General features: G+C 40.7%; 1 long non-coding RNA gene across 1 annotated transcript in view; it reads right to left on the bottom strand.

Moving 5' to 3' along the window:
* The window catches only part of LOC135296632 (uncharacterized), a 72,269-nt gene that overhangs the window by 40,378 nt on the left and 13,970 nt on the right, over positions 1–17,921 (bottom strand). Inside the window, exon 3 of the long non-coding RNA XR_010358671.1 lies at positions 16,679–16,789. This is a non-coding gene — a long non-coding RNA (uncharacterized LOC135296632). The remainder of the gene's footprint in view (positions 1–16,678; positions 16,790–17,921) is intronic.

Raw genomic sequence — 17,921 nt, 5'->3', positions numbered from 1 at the left:
GTTCCTCCGACAGATCCCAGAAATTATTCTTGCCTTGCCTTGCCTTGCTTTCTTTCTCTTCCCACAAAAACTCTCCTCCTTCTCAAAGGCTTTGGTGTGGCTTGGTCACCAAGTTTTGTCACTTCAGCTTATGGAGGGTGGCTTTCCCCAAGTCCACCCTGACACAGCCCCTGTGCAGTCAGCCAGCAGGTGGGTCTGGAGTGCAGCACAGCCCCAGCCTTGACCCAAGAAGATCTATGTCATCACTGGGTCTGGTATCCCTCCCAGTGACATGCAGAGTATGTCCAGGGTGAAATCAAATAAACTGGTATAATTTCAGGGGAACAAGTAGCAGTGGTTTTGGTTCACTACACTGAATGTGTTAAAGGCCAAGCGTTTCAAGGAAAAGGACCATGCAAATGAAGAGATTTTTTTTTTCTGTAACACGGGGGAATCAAAGAAAAGCTAAAATTAGTATTCTAATACTAGCCTCACAGGTCCCAGTTCTGCCATTACTGAGTAAATGTGCTGAAATGTGAGAGGAAAAAAAGACTTATGTCTGTCAGGGAGCTCTGAAATGCTTTGATTATGAAGGAGTAGTGGAAAGTTCCCCGGAATTACCTAGTGAACATGTCTCAAGCTGTTTCAATTCATACCTGAACTCATATCTACTATGAGCATATCAAGAAAGGAGCAGTCGTCTGTCCTTCTCCAGATTTTTGCCTGTGGGTTGGATAGTGTTGATTGTTCTCTTCCTCTGCTTACAGCAAACATGCTGAAATTCACCCACCAATGTAACTTCTGTTGCAAACAGTGGTCACAGTTTGAAGGTACCAGTACACATGGCCCACAGTGACCCTGTTATATTGCTGTACCAAAGTCACCATCAAATATTCCTCATTTCAAAGCAACCACAGCTAATTATGTTGTTGATTAATGTCATTAGTTATTGTAATTCCTAGTCATGGTTAAAAACACTTGCATCTGGAAGATTTGGATTAACAAGTATTTCAGATGGTAAATTCTATGCGAATGTGCTCCTAATTTTATTTATCTGGTAGCTTACCTCAATTACTGCCTTTATATACTAAGTCACTGCTGGAATGGTGGACAGCAAATATTTAGTCAATAATGCTATGCAAAATTGTAGGGAACAAACTAAGGAGGAACACCATATCCAATTGAAGTGGCAGAGGAATGCAGTAGGAAGAATGTAATTACTTGTGTGAGAATTTGCCTAGGAAACAAGCAAATGCCTCTGCTCCTTTGAAAAATGTACTTTTTAGCATATAATGCTCTAAGTCTCTTTACTAGGTGAACATTGCATTATATATAGACTGCTGGCAAAAAACCTGAAAAAGTAAGTACAACAGAATAAATGGTGCTTGAATGTTCATTAATTTTAATATGACATAAGAAAAAAAATGCTATAACTGCCTAAGAAAAGCAAAATGGAAGTCAAGGGTTAGTATGGCTAGTTTTGAGCTTCACACATCTAGAAGCCAGGGCCAGACACAGAAAGAATAAGTGTATTCCAGACCCAGGAAATGCTAAACTCCATATAAATGCTTTTTTTCCCCTACTGGATTTAAGACCTGGAGCTACACTTACATTTGGAAACTTTTGAAAATTGTTTGGCAATTTATTATGGTTTTGATGACAGCTCTCAAATCTTTTTTTAAAAAGCCTGGGATCTTTTGAATGCTTTCAAGTTGTGCAAGGAAGATCTGAAATCTATACTTAGTAAAAGCAAAACTCTACATCCAGAAAGTGATCCAAAGGTGGGATGCAGCAATATGTTTGGAAAAACAGCCCAGCCTGGTGATGCTGGAGATGGCTACAGGGAATCCACTCCATGCACTGCTGAGAATCTGACCAAAGAGCTCTCCAGCAGCAAATAGGGAACCCTGAAGACAGGCACAGATTTTTAACTCCACCCTCAAGGCACCATCTGTTGCACTCAGAAGCATTGGAAGGTGCCTTCCCCTCTCCAAGTCAAAGTCTCAGTCTGTAGGAAAACTGCCTAAATTATAACACAAAGCAAAGGTGTCCAGCCATGCTTTGGAATAATGGCCTTAGGACTATCTACAGTGGTCTAGTTGACATCTGTGGTTCCATGGGAAGTGGCTGGCTGCTACTCCCTCTGGTCCTCCAAAACTAGGAGAAATCCTATTCCTTTGGAAAGCTCCCAAACCAGCCAGTAACAGGCATGTGCCCTCCTGCCTGCTCAGACATCCTGTGCAACAGAAGGACAGATGTTTTCAGACAGTGAGTGCAAGTGGCAACTTAAACACTGCACAGAGGAAGAAAAGGGGTAGCTTTTCATATTACCATTAATCCCCTGAGCCCTGCCCTGCAACCAGCACAGATGGAAAATCTGATTAGTTGAAATATAGCACCATGCAGAGGAAGCAATATTCCCTCTCATCCAAAAGCTAACTTGGGTGAGCAGGGTCTCTGTATGTGTTGTAGACTAAGAGAGAGGTGATAGGGATACTTATCACTGCTTCAGTCACTGCTCTGGTCATCAGCTTGTTATGATGTCTGATTTTCCACAGGTGATAAAAATGGGATATTCTGGTATCTCTGCAGGCTGAAGACAAACATTATACATTGAAACAGCCGCAGCAAGAATGAACAGAAGAGACTGGGGAGAAAAACTTCAAATATAAAATTCAATTTAGTAGCATATCACGTTTTAGGCCAGCATCCTTCACAATGTTGCACAAAACCAGTCTTAACAGAGACACTTACAAGCACGGAGTATAGATTGTGGAAGAAGTCAAGACTCCTTTTATTCCAGGAAATTGAGAGAAACTTTCCATGCAAACATACACACCCATGCAATCAAAAAATCTCCTCGAGTGTAACTTTAAGAGACACAGCAGATTTGCTAGTCAGATCAGCCAGAACCACTTCAGTTTGATTGAAGAGAGGAAAAACAACAACAGTAAAACCACTGGGTTCAACAATTTAGGCCAAGTCCTAAAAATAGAACTGCTTTCTTATGGAAAGGGATAAAAAATTAGAAAAAAATCCAAAACAAAACAAAAAAAAAAAAAAAAAAAAAAAAAACAAAAAAAATCAAACCAAAGAAACCCCACACTCCAGAAGATCTGAAATGTTCTCAAAACTGTCTGAATTTGGTGCCAAGCACACAGGGGCAGCCTAATGCTTAAGAGGCTGCCTGTGCCAGCTCTGAATCCCTCCAGTAACTAGAGACTGTATATCCAAGACTGGGAAGTGACTATGGAAAAAACCCCCTGTTTTCTAGCAGGCAAGCTGTCCAGCCATTTTAACCCTTGCTTGAATACTTGCCTTGAGGCCTCATGATGCACAGCCTTTCCTCAGCCTGCATGACACTGCAGTGGGACCAGTCATGGTCACCCACGCTCCAGCAGCGCCTGGGGTGAAACAGCAGCTTTGTTTCTTGGGAGGAAATGGTCCAGCCCTGCTGGAGAGGATGGCAGCTCCAGCCTTCCCTGCTGCCCAGACCAATGTGTGTCTGCCCCAGGTTCCAACCAGCCTGCTCCTGCACAGACTCACCCCCTCCATGACCACTGGGCAAAGAGCAACCCTGCAGCTGCCTCCTGGCAGGGAACAGGGCATCACTGGCAGAGAATGGACCTGTTTTCGTACAAAAAAAATCACTACTGTGAATGAGTTGCCTGAAATGATCCTCTTGGAGCAAGTCCTTGCTGTGCTGTACAAACTCAGAAGTATCTGTGTAGTACTGGAAAGGCACAATGGGAATGTGCTGTTCCTTTCATGTAAAATAACTGAAGAGGAAAGGCAGTTTTCTGTTTGCCTGCCTGCACCTTCCAGAAAGGGCAAAACACAAAAAATAATGTTAAGAAAATAAGTAACAAAGCAGCTTACGTTTATCCCCTGTGAGACTCCCTATTATCTTACTAAGAACAAGGCAGAAATACAGCTCCTCATGATTTTGCTTTCATGCTTTGCCCAATCTCAAAATGTGCAGTACTAAGACAATGTATCCCCTTCAGGGACAGAATAAAGGAATAAACACGTTCTGCTCATTATACTGGCAAGAAATACTGGCCTTTATTCACAAAGAAAGGCAGGATTCTGGATTTTCACAAATCACCTGAGAGCTTCATGCTAAAAAAACTGAAATGTTAGTATCGACATCTGACAAAAGAGTTGTCAAGAGTTACCAAAACTTTCTCTGTAGACCAATGGCCTGACAGCTGTTTGTCCAGAACACCTGAAGATGCTGCTTGAAAAGACTCGGGGAGGGCAACTCCGCCACCTCTCTCTGAAATGCTCCTCAGACCCTGCTGCTTCTGTGAGGTATTTCACTGGTATTCCAAGGCAATCTCTGTATTTTTACTTTTGCCTATGGTTGCCTATAAAAAGTTGTTTTTAAGAAGTGTATAAAAGATTTTTGGTAGTAGAATTTAGCAAATCTTCATCAGTTTAATTGTTGTTAAACAGGTTCCAGTGTAGCTCCATCAGTTTTCACATAAACTCCAGCCCCTGCCCTTGCTTCAGTTTCCTGAAAACCTTAGCTAAAGTAGCAGGATAAGCTAGTTTCTTCCTTTCCACGTGGCTGAAATTGGCATAATGACCAAGAGAGGCCAGGACATTTAAGGAAGAAAGGTCACTTTTCATGCAAAAAGAGTTTTTAAGAAGCCAGGGCCACAGCTGAATTTTCATATGCCAACTTCAAGAAATATAATATGACAGAAACAGAAGTGCTATTTTGGGTTGCATAAGTATCATATTCTGAATAATCCTTTTATTAGCAGGCTGCCCTTTCCTACCTCATCTTTCTTGCCAGCAGTTACAGACCTCAGGCTCGTACATTTCCATCAATGTTATGAGAAGGGCATTTATCAACTGCCATTTGCTCAAAAATATAAAAACTAAATCTGAAATTGAACTTACTAAGAAGCCCATAACAAAGCACAGAGCAGCAGCTCTCTAAGTTGTTTAAAAATGTGTTTTCAAGGAGAAGGTCAATATTTTTTATATTATATTTATCTTCTTTCTAAATGTCTGACCCAAATAAGTAATCAAAGAGAATGAAAGCCTAAAGCAATCAGTTTAAATTTCATCATGCGATTCTGGCCTGGTGTGTAAGAAAACACTCTTTGAATTTAACAAGCAAAGTGTGTATAGGAAATATTATTCTAAGCATTTAATGGAGTTGCACAAATCTTGTGTGTTTGCTAAAGATATCGAAAATAGTCAAGAAACATTTTTTCAATTAAAAATGCCCTTTTATTAAAAAAAAAAATTGTTTATGCTTTATACAGACATTTAGTATCCAAGTGGATCTAATAAACATTTATCAAAGCTCTGGGTGACATGTTTAACAAAAATACAAAGAATAGTTTTCTTTTAACATGCTAAAATGAGAATTGAAATTTTTTTTTGTGCAAGCATTTGTTTTGCAAACAGCTATCACAAATACTTTCACTTCAGAGTACAGTGTTAAATTGTTTATTCGAGAGTCTGAATCATTAGTGCATTTTCTCCCACCCTGTTTTTTTAAAAGCTCAACATTAAGTATAAGTTTTAAAGCTTCCATATGATTTGGACAAGTACAGAAGCCCCTTGGAACCGAAGCTCTGCCTGTAGTAGGCATGCTCCAAGGCCAACTGAGTGAGTCCAGGAGCATTTTTAATTACAGCACCATCCTATGCATTTATGATTACTTAAGTGTACTTGACCCCACCAGTTGTCTAATCCTTCCTTTTAACTTCTCCACGGTCTATTAAACATCCCCATTTACAAGACTCTCTGCTGGAATCAAACCCTTGATGGCTGCAATGTCTGCCTTTCCTGCTCACAGCGTTCTGACAGCCCTTAACGTATTCCAGTCCAGATCTGACCTCTCAGGGGAACGTGTCTAAATTGAGTCAATCTCATTGACAAAGATCAAACCACTACTTAAAACGTCTCGTGGCTGGATTTCCTTCCCAGCAGACCCACAACTCCAAGCTGAAGTAAACATGAAAGGCTGAATGCAGCTGCAAGCAGTATTAGGTAGGAGAACAGTGCAAGCCTCACATGATCTGAGCAGCAAGTGTTCCTGTGGCAGCCGTACAGGGAGAAGGGAGGGGAAATGGGCAACAGGCTCCTGACCCTTGAGTAAATCCATGCCTAGAAAGCGTGATGGGGATACTTATCCATGCACAACGGGAATATCCACTCACGACACACTACACATGCACAATGATGATACAGTCAGCACTGGATAAATTACTTCTCTGAGTATAAATGAAAGATTTTACGCTATTTCCCTTCTTTGTGGTGTTGCTTGATTCATTTGTACTTATGGCTCAGAACTTTTCACAAACACCATCTGGAAAATCAGCTTTCCTACAAGTCCAGGCAATCCAGCAGTACAATATACAGTATAGGCATTTTGCACGGAAAAAAGAATTGCTGCTCTCAAGTACACAGAGTAATTTGTAAGTGCTGTTCTTAAGGTGATTACCAACTGATATCAAACTAGAATAGAAAATACAATTCCTCAGTTTTCCACTGAGAAGTCACAATGTAGACAAAGCCATTGTTTTTGCAGAAAGATGAGGAGGCTAAGCAAAGAGCATCTTCAGTTTTACCTGTGATTTTATTATTTACTTTCAACCAGGCATTTCATTTTCCCCTTAAGTTATATCCTTTTTGGACAAGTATTCTAGCAAGGAGTAAGAAGAAAGCTCTTGATTTCAATTTCCTGAAAAGGCTATTTTGCCGTTAATAAATAGGGAACCAGTCAACAACTATGTTCCTGCAGGGCCCACAGAAACAGAACTGGTACAGAAAAAAATGGGTTGAACTAATTCATTCAATGCCAATGTAAAAGAAAGTCATGCTCTTGCCAGACAAGTTCTTCAGGTCAAGTACAGCCAGAAGGTGCAGTTTGAAAAAGAGAATGTGTTTTCCAGAAAATAATGTCATTTGGAAAGAATTCCATTCTCCTAGAAATTGGTCTGTGAAGTTTATTTTCTGGCTATATGGGTGGAGGAACACAGATCCAGGAAATACACTTACAATTCTCAGTGGATTAGAAATGTTAATGCCTGTCTCACACAGCTCTTTCAACTTTCCTTGATTTTCTCCTTAGTTTCCCACCAATCATTTTCCGACAATGTCCTAAAGTAACTCTGACCTCATTGAATGCAAATTTCTTTATCTCTATCGCATTCTTAAAGAAATGCATTTAAAACCTTCTTCTAATGAGACCAAACACCCAGGAAAACAAAACCAGAGTGATTGATAAGATCTCACTTTGTGATTGTGAGAGGTTGGGACAACTAAAGAAAAAGATATGTCTTATTGTTCTGGTAATGGAATTGAGAAATCAGAAAGCAACCCACAGAGAAAACCTCAGACTTTTCCCTTATAAATCAAAAATTAAACAAAGAAATTAATCACATACCAACTATTCTGGGGTAAATAGGTGAAAAATTGTTCTGTACTATATCTTAGCAGTGAGAAACCACTATTTTATTTCAAAATTTTGTGTGTAGGGAAGAGCAACTGACATAATCTACTTAAAAATTTGGCACTGTCCTGAACAATGTCCTTGTCTCTCAACTGGAGAGACAAGAGTTTGACATAGGAACCACTCAGTGGACAAGAAATTGTCTGCATACCACACACTATGAGAGTTGTGGTCAATGGTTCAATGTGCCAGTGGAAACCAGTGAGGAGTGCCTTCCTTAGGGTCAGCATAGGAACCAGCACTGTTTGACATTTTGTCAGTGACATGGGCAGCAGGATCAAGGCACCCTCAACAAGTCTGCCAATGACACTGAGCTGTGTGGTGCCATCAACAGGCTGGAGGAAAGGGATGGCCATACAGAGGGGCCTGAGCTTGAGAGGTGGGACTGTGCAAAGGCCAAGTGGGTGTTCCTGCAGGAGGGTCAGGACAATCCCAAGTATAAATATAGACCAGGCAAAGAATTGTTTGAGAACAGCCCTGCAGAGAAGGACTTCGGGGTGCTGGTAGATGAAAAGCTGGGCACGGGCTGTCAATGTGCACTCACAGCCCAGAAGGCCAACTGCATCCTGGGCTGTATTAAAAGCAGCATGACCAGCAGGTCCAGGGAGGTGATCCTGCCCCTCTACTGTGCCCTTCTGAGATCCCAGCTGGAGTGCTACCTCCAGCTTTGGGGCACCCAGTATAAGGATGTGGACTTCTTGGAGTGAGTCCAGAGAAGGGCCATAAAGATGATGAGAGGGCTGGAGCAAATCTCCTGTGAAGTCAGGCTGAGACAGTTGAGGTGTTTACCCTGAAGAAAATAAAGTTCCAGAGAGACCTTACAGCAGCCTTCCAGTACACAGGAGTCCTCCAAGAGAACTTGAGAGAAAGGTTTCAGAAGGGGCACATAGTAACAGGGTAAGGCTAATGGCTTTAACGTGGAAGAGGGCAGGTTTAGTTTAGATATCAGGAAGAAATCCTTTACTGTGAGGATGGTAAGGCACTGCAAAAGGTTGTCCACAGAAGTTGTGGTTGCCCTACTCCTGGAAGCTTTCAAGGCCAGGTTGGATAAGCAACCTGGTCTACTGCAAGGTGACCCTTCCCATGGCATAAGGGTTGGAACGAGATGTTTTTTTGTGTCTCTTCCAATCCAAATGATTCTACAGTTCTGTGTTATGTAGGTATATATAGTAACCACTGGTATTTTATAGTACCTAAAAAATATTTCCTAGTTTACATTTTATGCAACGGACTGAAGAGTTTTAATTATGCCCTCCCAACGTTGTACTTGTTCCCCTCCCTGCCAGGAGGAAAAACCTTGTGGAATTTCAACGCTACTCTGCAGCTGAGCATTCTCAATACACACTGCATGTTTCTTGTCTTGAGGTAGCAAAACCAATTTGTTAATTTGGTTGTTAATTCAGGAGAAGAGGAGTACAGCTTCTGGGCTTCTTTGTAATTCTCAGTCCCTTAACTATGTCTGGTTTTCTTCCAAATATAATGCAGAGTTTGGATTTTGTAGTAAAGATAAGAAATTATTTCAGTATTTGCTTTCCCATTTAAAAGATATTTAAATTAAGGAATCTGGCTAGCAACTATTACTTAGAGAACAGCTTCTTGATAAATCCTGTTGCACCAGGTGCAATACCCTCAGTCACTGTGCCAAAGGAAAGTGAGAGTATTCCTGGGGAATTCCACATTTTGACAATGTCTTTCTAACCTGCTATAAGATGGCACAGGGTTTAATGAGAGTTAGCATTTCCTACATCATTAAAGCTATAAGCTCTATAAGAACACACATAAAACACCTGGAATTGCATATTATGAAACATTCGAGGCAAGATGTCTGATAACTGTAGTATGGGAATATTATGCTCTAAAACTAAAATGCAGAATAGGATTAAGGGTATTTAAGACACTTAATAGCTCAGAATCTAGGCAGATGTGAATGCATATGCACAGGTTTCTTTGAACCAAGTATGACTAATTCTTTGACTAATTTAAGCATTTGGCGTGTATCTCATAATTCCAGGAACACAGCAAGCCTTTTGCTGCTTGGATATTTTAAGTGCTGAATCTTGTATGCCAGGTAAGCATCTGCTTTCATTATGGTTGTTCTGGTTCCTAAGAAACAAAGCACTCTGGCTTTTAAAGTTTCCTCTAGTTTCTTTTTCAATTCTATTAATAAAAATTGTGGAGTATATTTCATTTGAATAAAAATATCACATACATTTTTCTGCAACTTATTCCTGGGATCATTATTTTTGCTTTTGCAAAAGCAAAGTATTTCTAAATCACAGTGCTAATACAAACTGTCAACATAACCAGTCAGTCTCTGACCTGACCTTCTGCTGTCATAAACAGGACAATAATGTAAAACTCCACTACTGAGCTGATCTTCAGGTATTTCATTAATTCTTTACTGGGCTCCTGGATAAGAAATAAATAATAATTAATACCCATCACAAGAGATGCTTTAATTGCTTTGACAGTTAGACCCACTGAGGGTGAAGTTTTCCAACTTGAACTTACAGATCTTATCTGAGCATGCTTTATCCCATTTGTAGACTGAAGAATCTTCATGAATCCGTGAAGCAAGACCTTCACAGATTTAAGTTTTCTTAATTCCTCCCATAGATCTCACCTCTTATAATAAAATGTTCATGGAAAGCTCTATTCAAAACCTTTCTGTTCTTCTAATTAAATGAGCATTCAGGTAGCTGATTGGAGTGGGTAACAAATCACATAAAGAGTACAAAATCTTACTACTTTCTATTTAGATAAATATTATACATATTCCTTGCAAAAAATAATATTGTAAAATTTCCAGGGCCTTTGGCCAATTCAATTTGCTGTCACTGAACTCTCTGATGATATTATTCATCTTCTCTCCTTCCAGCCTTTTTGTTTTGTTTCAAGGGCCTGTGCTGTTCTGCTCCATTAATGTTCTCCTCTGAGGAACTCAGTTTTACCACAGCTGCTGAGACACAAAGCAAGACAACAAAAAATTTGTCTTGGTCCTTTCATATTTTCATCCCGTTCTCCTAATTTTCTCTTCAAGACTCTTCCTCCATATAAAAACAAGTGAACTATTCTCTTTTCCATGTCACAAACCCCAAGAAGCCTTTTTCTTCCAAAACCCCTTCTCCATGTCCTTAAATGCCCTTTTTCTTTTGATACAATATTCTCCTTGAGCTTCCTGTCTATCTACTCATCACTGAGACTGGCACACCAAAGTTGCATTCTGCTCAACTCTATATCCCTGGTATATTCCCTGGCATTTTACCTTCACAGCTGCATTTCAGCACAACAGGCATAGAGGAATCACCAGCCCTGCCTGATGAACTTCCAATATCCACATTTTTACTGGAACTTCCTTGCATTTTGCAAGTATTTTTTTAAACATTTCCCTATTTTCGTGTCTGTCTAGATTTCAAGTTTAGGATTTCGCTGAAATAAAGTAGATCAAATTAGTGAAGAATTTGCTACCATATGTCTCACAGTGATTCTCAAAAAACAAAACAAAAAATCATCTCAAACTTCTGTCAGCATGTTCTCTGCAGACATAAGAAAGTAATTTGGACTAGGTGATTCACTGTTTGTTCCTTTCCAGATGTAGTTTTCACTATGAAAAAATAAAGTTATTTGTTTTAAATGACTTGAAAAACAACAGTAGCTGTTTTCACTGACTAAATTCTCTACTCCTCAGGAAATATTGATAAAGGAATCAAATTACCAAGACTCTCCTCAGCTTCTTGTATCACATGGACAAAACTTTACTAAGCTAAAAGTTCACCATTTAAATAGAGAACATTATTTAAAATGAGGCACATGCAAAAGAAGTTCAACTGACTAAGTCTGCAGTTTCGAAGAACCCTGCTTTAATGGAGACTGCCTCTTTCCTAATTATTGCTAAGCAATTAATTGCTGCAGCTTGTAAGATAAAAGCAGAACATTAAGTCAAAACATGATCATAATACATTTACAAATCTCAGGTACGACCCTGACTTTCTTATTTCCAGTTTCACAGGACCTTGGTGCTTTCTGGTAATCCTGATATATCTATACCTGATTTCAGAAGTGACTCTAACTGGACAGAAGAGTCACAGAAGACCTTGGCAGGAAGAATGCAGCACTAAAATATCCAAAAAAAGTTTCTCAATTCAAGTGGGATTGTTACATAAGACTTTCTTCTGGGATGGGATACAGATCTAAAGCAGTCTGGCTCTTAATATCCAGGCTAATCATCAAGAACAGTACAAACCATGTTATTTAAATTAAGTAAACAGCAATTCTGAGTCATGCTGTTGCTCCCTTCTAACATGCTGCATGTTATGGCTGAACCATCCAACATCTGGACTGTGAATATAATACTGCCAAAGCTGTACTCTGTGGTTGCCAACTGTTGAGCCCACGTGTGGCTTCACAGCTTGATATCCAGGGGACCCAACTATGATTCAAATTCTGAAAAGTCACCAGGTCTATGGTTGAAATATGATTCAGCAGTTTGGAGGTGAGCCTTCTTAAGTTAAAAAAAAAAAAAGCAGCAGCAAAAAAACCCACCACTGACTATATATGGCATGCAACTCCTAGCAAAGAAGAAAACTTCGTGAACTCCTTCACAACAGAGCTCTATAACTTGACTGGATGGTACAAAATATGGCTTATCACAAGCATCGGGCTAAATTCTGCCCCCTCAGCAACTGCGTAAACTCAGATGAATCCCACTAATTTCAGCTGTTTCGCTGAAACAGTCTGTTTAAATATGAATGTACAGGTGTTCCTCCTGTACATGCCCCTTGCTGGTGCTCTTTGAGATAAGCTTTATATCATTAACCAGGTAGAGAGCCGCATCCTTACAGAAGAAAGCCTCTGGTGGTATTCCAGGAATGTAGCTACAGAGGTAGACTCATTCACTGCCACACAGATATACTTTATTTGTAAATGAATTAAGCCTTGTGAATTGACCAGAAACAAAACCCAGATTCTGCACACATAGGATCCACTGGGAACACCAGTCTTACACTAATTGCTCTGTGTCCTCCAGGATCATTTACACACACATAGAAGATGACCATATCTTGCCAAAATGAGGTGTCTACTGGCCTGGTACATGGAAGAGCTCAGCGGCTGATTCACATTGCAAAGTCTATTTCTCAAACTTATATCCTTGCCTTCTATCAGATATAAATGGATAAAACATTACTTTTTTCTTCATTTAATGATTGTTTGGGTGGACCAGCACTGCACCAAGGCATGATAGTCCTCAAACCTCATCCTCTGCTGCTCAGCCCTGCCTGGTCAGACAGATGACACACTGTCCTTCCATGTGTACCGCCCTCCTTTCTTCTGGTGATGATGCTTACTCTTGCTTTGCCAAGCAGAGTGGCTTAACTAATATCCTCTACTGCCTGCAAAATACATGCTCAGTCATTCAGGAAATTGAAAAAAAAAAAGGTGAAATAAATGCTGCTCCATTTGAAGATGAATGATTTGTTCAACAGTACAAAATGTTGCTTTAAGAAAGCTCCTTTTAATATAATAAATGAGACAAATGGAGTCCCCTTTTTTCTCATTCTTTCTCTTTAATAGTAATTGAATGAAGTGGAGATTGTGAGGTAAAACCAAGCACATCTGGGTCAATTAGCATGGAAAGTCAATTCTTTAAAACCTGATGGATGCCTCTGGGAATCGCGCACTTCTCAGCACGAATCTCAGCGCAGCGCTGCACTCTCAGCAACTCAACTCAATTAAGCCATTACGTGGTTCTTTAAATCTGGGGATGCGGGGGAATTGCTTAATTGTCTGCTTGTCATAGTTCCTCCTCAGGGAGCATGTAAACGTCTTCTGTTTCTCCTATAGATGTGTGGTGCACATAAGAACAATCAATTTTAGCTGACTTATTCAAAGCTTATTTCTCCCGTGGGAAAATTAATCTTCCACCTCAAACAGAGAACAAAGCTCTCCAGTGGGAACAAACTATGCCATCAATGTGGAATAGGTTTTCAATGACTACAGTCAAGTTTATATTTCCTTTTCCTTACAAGGCTCAACTATTTCTCCCTGCTTTCACTTGTTCCTAGCTTTCACAACCAAACTGCTCAGGCCTGTAATAGAGTTCCACCATTCTCTGCAGCTATGTGCAGCTCTGACACGCCTAATGCACCATAAGTCACCCGCTGACTCTACAGTCAACAGAGCCCAGGCAAACCATCTAAACATTTTATGAAGTGCTTAACTCTAGGGACAGGGCTGAGGACCTCCAGAGGATAACTCATCCCACATCCAGAGAGGTGGGAAGGATGGCACATCAGGGGATCTCACCTGATTGAGAGTTGTTCCGGATTCACTGAACTAAGGGATCTGCTAAAGAGATCTTGACATTCCACTTTTAGACAACAAAATTTGTAAGCTTAATTCCACCTACATCTCCCCAGTGCTGTGACTTTGACAACCACTCAGGAAAGACAGACGGCTGTCCCTGTTTCACCACAACACATCAGTGAGTTCAGTTCCTCCTCATAGGCACACAAGCAGCTGCTTTCACTCTTCCTTTGCTCCATGCTTCAGACTGCTGAACACCCAAAATCTCTACCTGGTCTCAGCAGGAGACAGTTGCTGGGTGCTCAGGATTATGGAAACAAGTCATCCCATTTAGCCCCTAAATATGGATTTAGAAGGCTAACTTTAGCTTCAGATTTTTTTAAACTTGGCATGGTATTAAAATCCATCCATGGGGCGAGTTAATTTTTTACCATCAAAGAGTAGTAAAACAACTTCTCCAAGGTCATACAGCAGGATGACTAGGATTAGAATGCCACAAATTCCATGTGCTATAACCAGAAAATTATTCTGTTTCCTAAATGTAACATAATTGGGACACAGTCTGATAAATGGAGACTGAGTAAGCCACACTAAATCTACTGATGTGTTCTGCAACGTCTGGATGCATCCCCAACCCTAGCTATGAAAGGAAATGTAATTATGGTAATGAGAAAGTACAGTCCACCCATCATTAGGGTTACCACACACATACGTAACCAGTTCCAAATATAGAACTGCAGTAATGTCTCCTACACTCTTATCTCCCATTGGATCCCTTTTCCTTAAGTTATACACTTGCCATCTTTTCCTCTGACAGGAGAAACAAACTATTTTGGTGCATGCACAGCAGCTAAAGGACTATCATGTCTGTCAGGACACGGGGAACAGCTGCTGGATGTTCCAGAGAGCTGACACTGGGGGCAGACGCTGTCCCTTGCCCACACAGATGTAACCAGTGTGTTTGCTCAGGAGCAATGCTGGGGTCGAAGGAGGGAAGCTAAATCTGAGAAGAATGTTCAAGGAGGAGAGGAAGATCAAGAAGCCAGAAATTTTTTAAAAGCACCCTTGTGTGTTGGAATCTATGCCAATTTTAAAAATGAGGTATATGTCTCTTAGTGCAGTCTTAAGCCATGAATGCAAGGCAGTGTAGAGATTCAGAAGCCTTATTTAAACATCCTAGTTTGGCTCCAGAGAAGCAGAACAGCGTAGCACACAGTCCAGGCTCACTTACACAGCTCTGCCATGGCAGTTTAGACCAGTCAGTGCCTCGGGTGTATAAAGGTCTCTGTACAGCAGTGACCTCAGCATACATCACTCACTTGGTTTACATCATCTGGAGGACATGTCTTCATGGTGGTGCAATGTGTGTGAGTAACTTTAAAATTTCAGCTGTGGCTCCAGTGTACGTGCAAGGGATCCTGACAACAAACATTCTGTCTATCCTGCCTGTCTGCAATCCAAAGACACAATGCCAGACACTTTTCCTCCTGTGGTGGACTGGTATGCAATTATTTTTTTGCACCTCAGATTGTCTTGGTTACAAAAAAGAGAGGAAATATTTTAGTAACTTTCATCCGCTAAACCAGAGTGTGGCAGATACCTAGACTTCCAGTTTCACCAAGTTTCCGCAGGCAAAGGAGAAATGGGTCATTGGCAGGTGCTTATAAAGGTATTCAGCAGTGTCTACGGCTGAAAAAGTATTCTGAGTCTAACCTGAAAATGTTAGCACTTTAGGCTGTCATGCCTAGACATTTACCATGAGTTACAGGAGCATAATCAGATATAGCAGAGGCAGCAGTATTAGAGAAATGGATTGCAACCTGCACATCCTCATGTGAGGCTTCTTATAAGTGCCTTGATTGTGCTGAGCAGCACAGCATGCCACAGCAAAGGAATCCCAGACATGGCAGGGACAGCCAGACCATTGCATTGGTTACAGCTCCTTCAGTGCTTTTAGGCACAGTCACACATCAGGGCTTCACACTGAAGGGACTCTATCCACTTTCCACTCACAATGTAAGCAACACCACAGCTCTGCTCTCAGTGAATATAACATTAAATGTATGTGCATCTGGACCAACTGTCAGGGTGTTGTAAATTCAATTTTTGTTTTAGAAAACACAGGAAGAGAAAAATCAGCAGACTACCTCTTATACCTCTGCCTTTCTTATTGCCTGTAATTAACAAAGATGATGCCTGATAAGGCATAGATGGAAGAAGGAAAATAGGGAAGGACTAGAGCAATCCCAGTAAATTCATTCCAACCAAATCAACAGCAACTTGAAGGCTTTCTGGATGCCCCACAACCCACATGCAAGAGTTCCTCCAGTCCACTTTCTGCTACAAATGTATGTGTATCCCAAAACTAATACACACAGAGGCCAGTAGCAGCTGAACTGCTTCCTGATATAAGGTAGCGTAGCTTCTACAGTTGCATATACACCATACACATGCTGAGGAAGGGATTAAATATAGAATGGCAACTGCATGCAGAGCAGCCAGGGCCTGACTGCCCTGCATGTCCTTTGCTGTAGCCTGCTATCGTGGTTCAGAGATTATGAGAGATGCTGCTACCATGTTTATGTTGGCTTCACTTTGATGCAAGGGACTACATTAAATGTCACACACCCATACCCACACCCCAAAGACAGGCCTTCCTCCAAAGCTGTCAGCAGCATCTTTGAAAAGTTGTATATGTACCTTAAAAAAAAAAGGAAAAAAAGCCATTTTGTCAAACTTTTTCTTACCTTTCCTCAGAAACAGCTCTAGCACCCACCAACACTCAGGCTAGCACAAAACCTGATATGTTCATCTTGGTATTTCAAGCACATACACACACATGTACATACATACACATACCTGTGCAGACCCAAAACTCTCTCCCCTGGAACTAGCCTTCCCTTGTTGGGTACATACCATTAGGAATGCATTCACTGAAGAAACAGAGGAAGAAAAAACATGTTTTTCACACATCTCTTTTATTCTGCTTGCAGGAGTTCCATTTCCAGCCTCAGGCAAGGAGTGAATCTAGAGAAAGCAAAGGCAGGCAGTTGAGGCGGGATGTAAATGAGACCATTCCAGACACACTCCAATCATAAGGGAAGAGCATGCATGTAAATAAAACCACACCTTTGCTGGACTAGCCTTCTCTTCTTAGGTAAAACAGTTTCCAAATAAGCCCACTCCCTCGGATGAGTTGCCTATTTCCATTTGTGATGAGAGGCATGTAGGCAAGGCCGAGCCCTTTCACAAACTCTTAAGTAAAACTTGAGAGGATTGTAAGTTTTACCCTTCTCTGGCTCAGAAGACTAGTGCCTTCTTTGGAAAGCACTCAATTGCTCTGCGTGGGATCTGATGAGCCAGGACATATCTCTTCTCAGTTTTCCTGTCAGGCACTGAAGACTACTTTATGAAAAACTGCTCACAGAACATGGATACACATTTTAACATGCAACTTTTACCTTGCACTGACAAGCCTTTACACTGACATTAGATGGGTAATTTCAGCAGGGCAGAATTTAAAAATACAACAATGGAAATATGAGATTGTTCTGCATTTTCTCCATTTTCTTTTATCTCCTTCTTTCCACATGCACATCCAAATCTGATTTTGAGATTTCCAACCCAGACCAAATGCAAAAGGCTTGTCCCAAAAGGTAAAGAACTAAACTGCAGCCAGGCTTCAGTATAACTTTTTCCAGATGTCAGAGCTCATTTATAATCATGATCGATTTTGGTTTGGGTCAACAAGCAACATAAGTATCAAAACCTTATTATCACTGAGAGTCTTTAACTACTTGGAAACACTTCAGATGTCTAGGTTAGGAAGAGAAGCAACTTGAAGGCATTCTGAGAGAAATAAGCACAGTTCTCATCTCTACTCCTCACATGAAGAAAGTCCTGGAGGAATGAAAAAAGCAGACTTTGTTTCCTAGAACAAGATACATGAGACAGAGTGAAAGCACATACAATGACACACACTTTATCCAAAAAGGTGGTTTTTAATCAAATTGGGAAAGATTGTACTGCATTCCCAGAGAAATGGTATGTTCACAGATGTTATCCAAGTTTAGGAAAACAAAACTGTCCACATTTTTGATGTTTGCACCAAAGGAAAAAATGCTGTTTTGAGCATTTGATGAAAGACAGCTAGAGGAAA

The sequence above is a fragment of the Passer domesticus genome, chromosome 3, assembly GCF_036417665.1.
Source record: "Passer domesticus isolate bPasDom1 chromosome 3, bPasDom1.hap1, whole genome shotgun sequence".
In the NCBI taxonomy this organism is placed as follows: Eukaryota; Metazoa; Chordata; class Aves; order Passeriformes; family Passeridae; genus Passer; species Passer domesticus.
The sequence above is the reverse complement of the archived record's forward strand: the minus strand, read 5'-3'. Positions and strand labels throughout refer to the sequence as shown.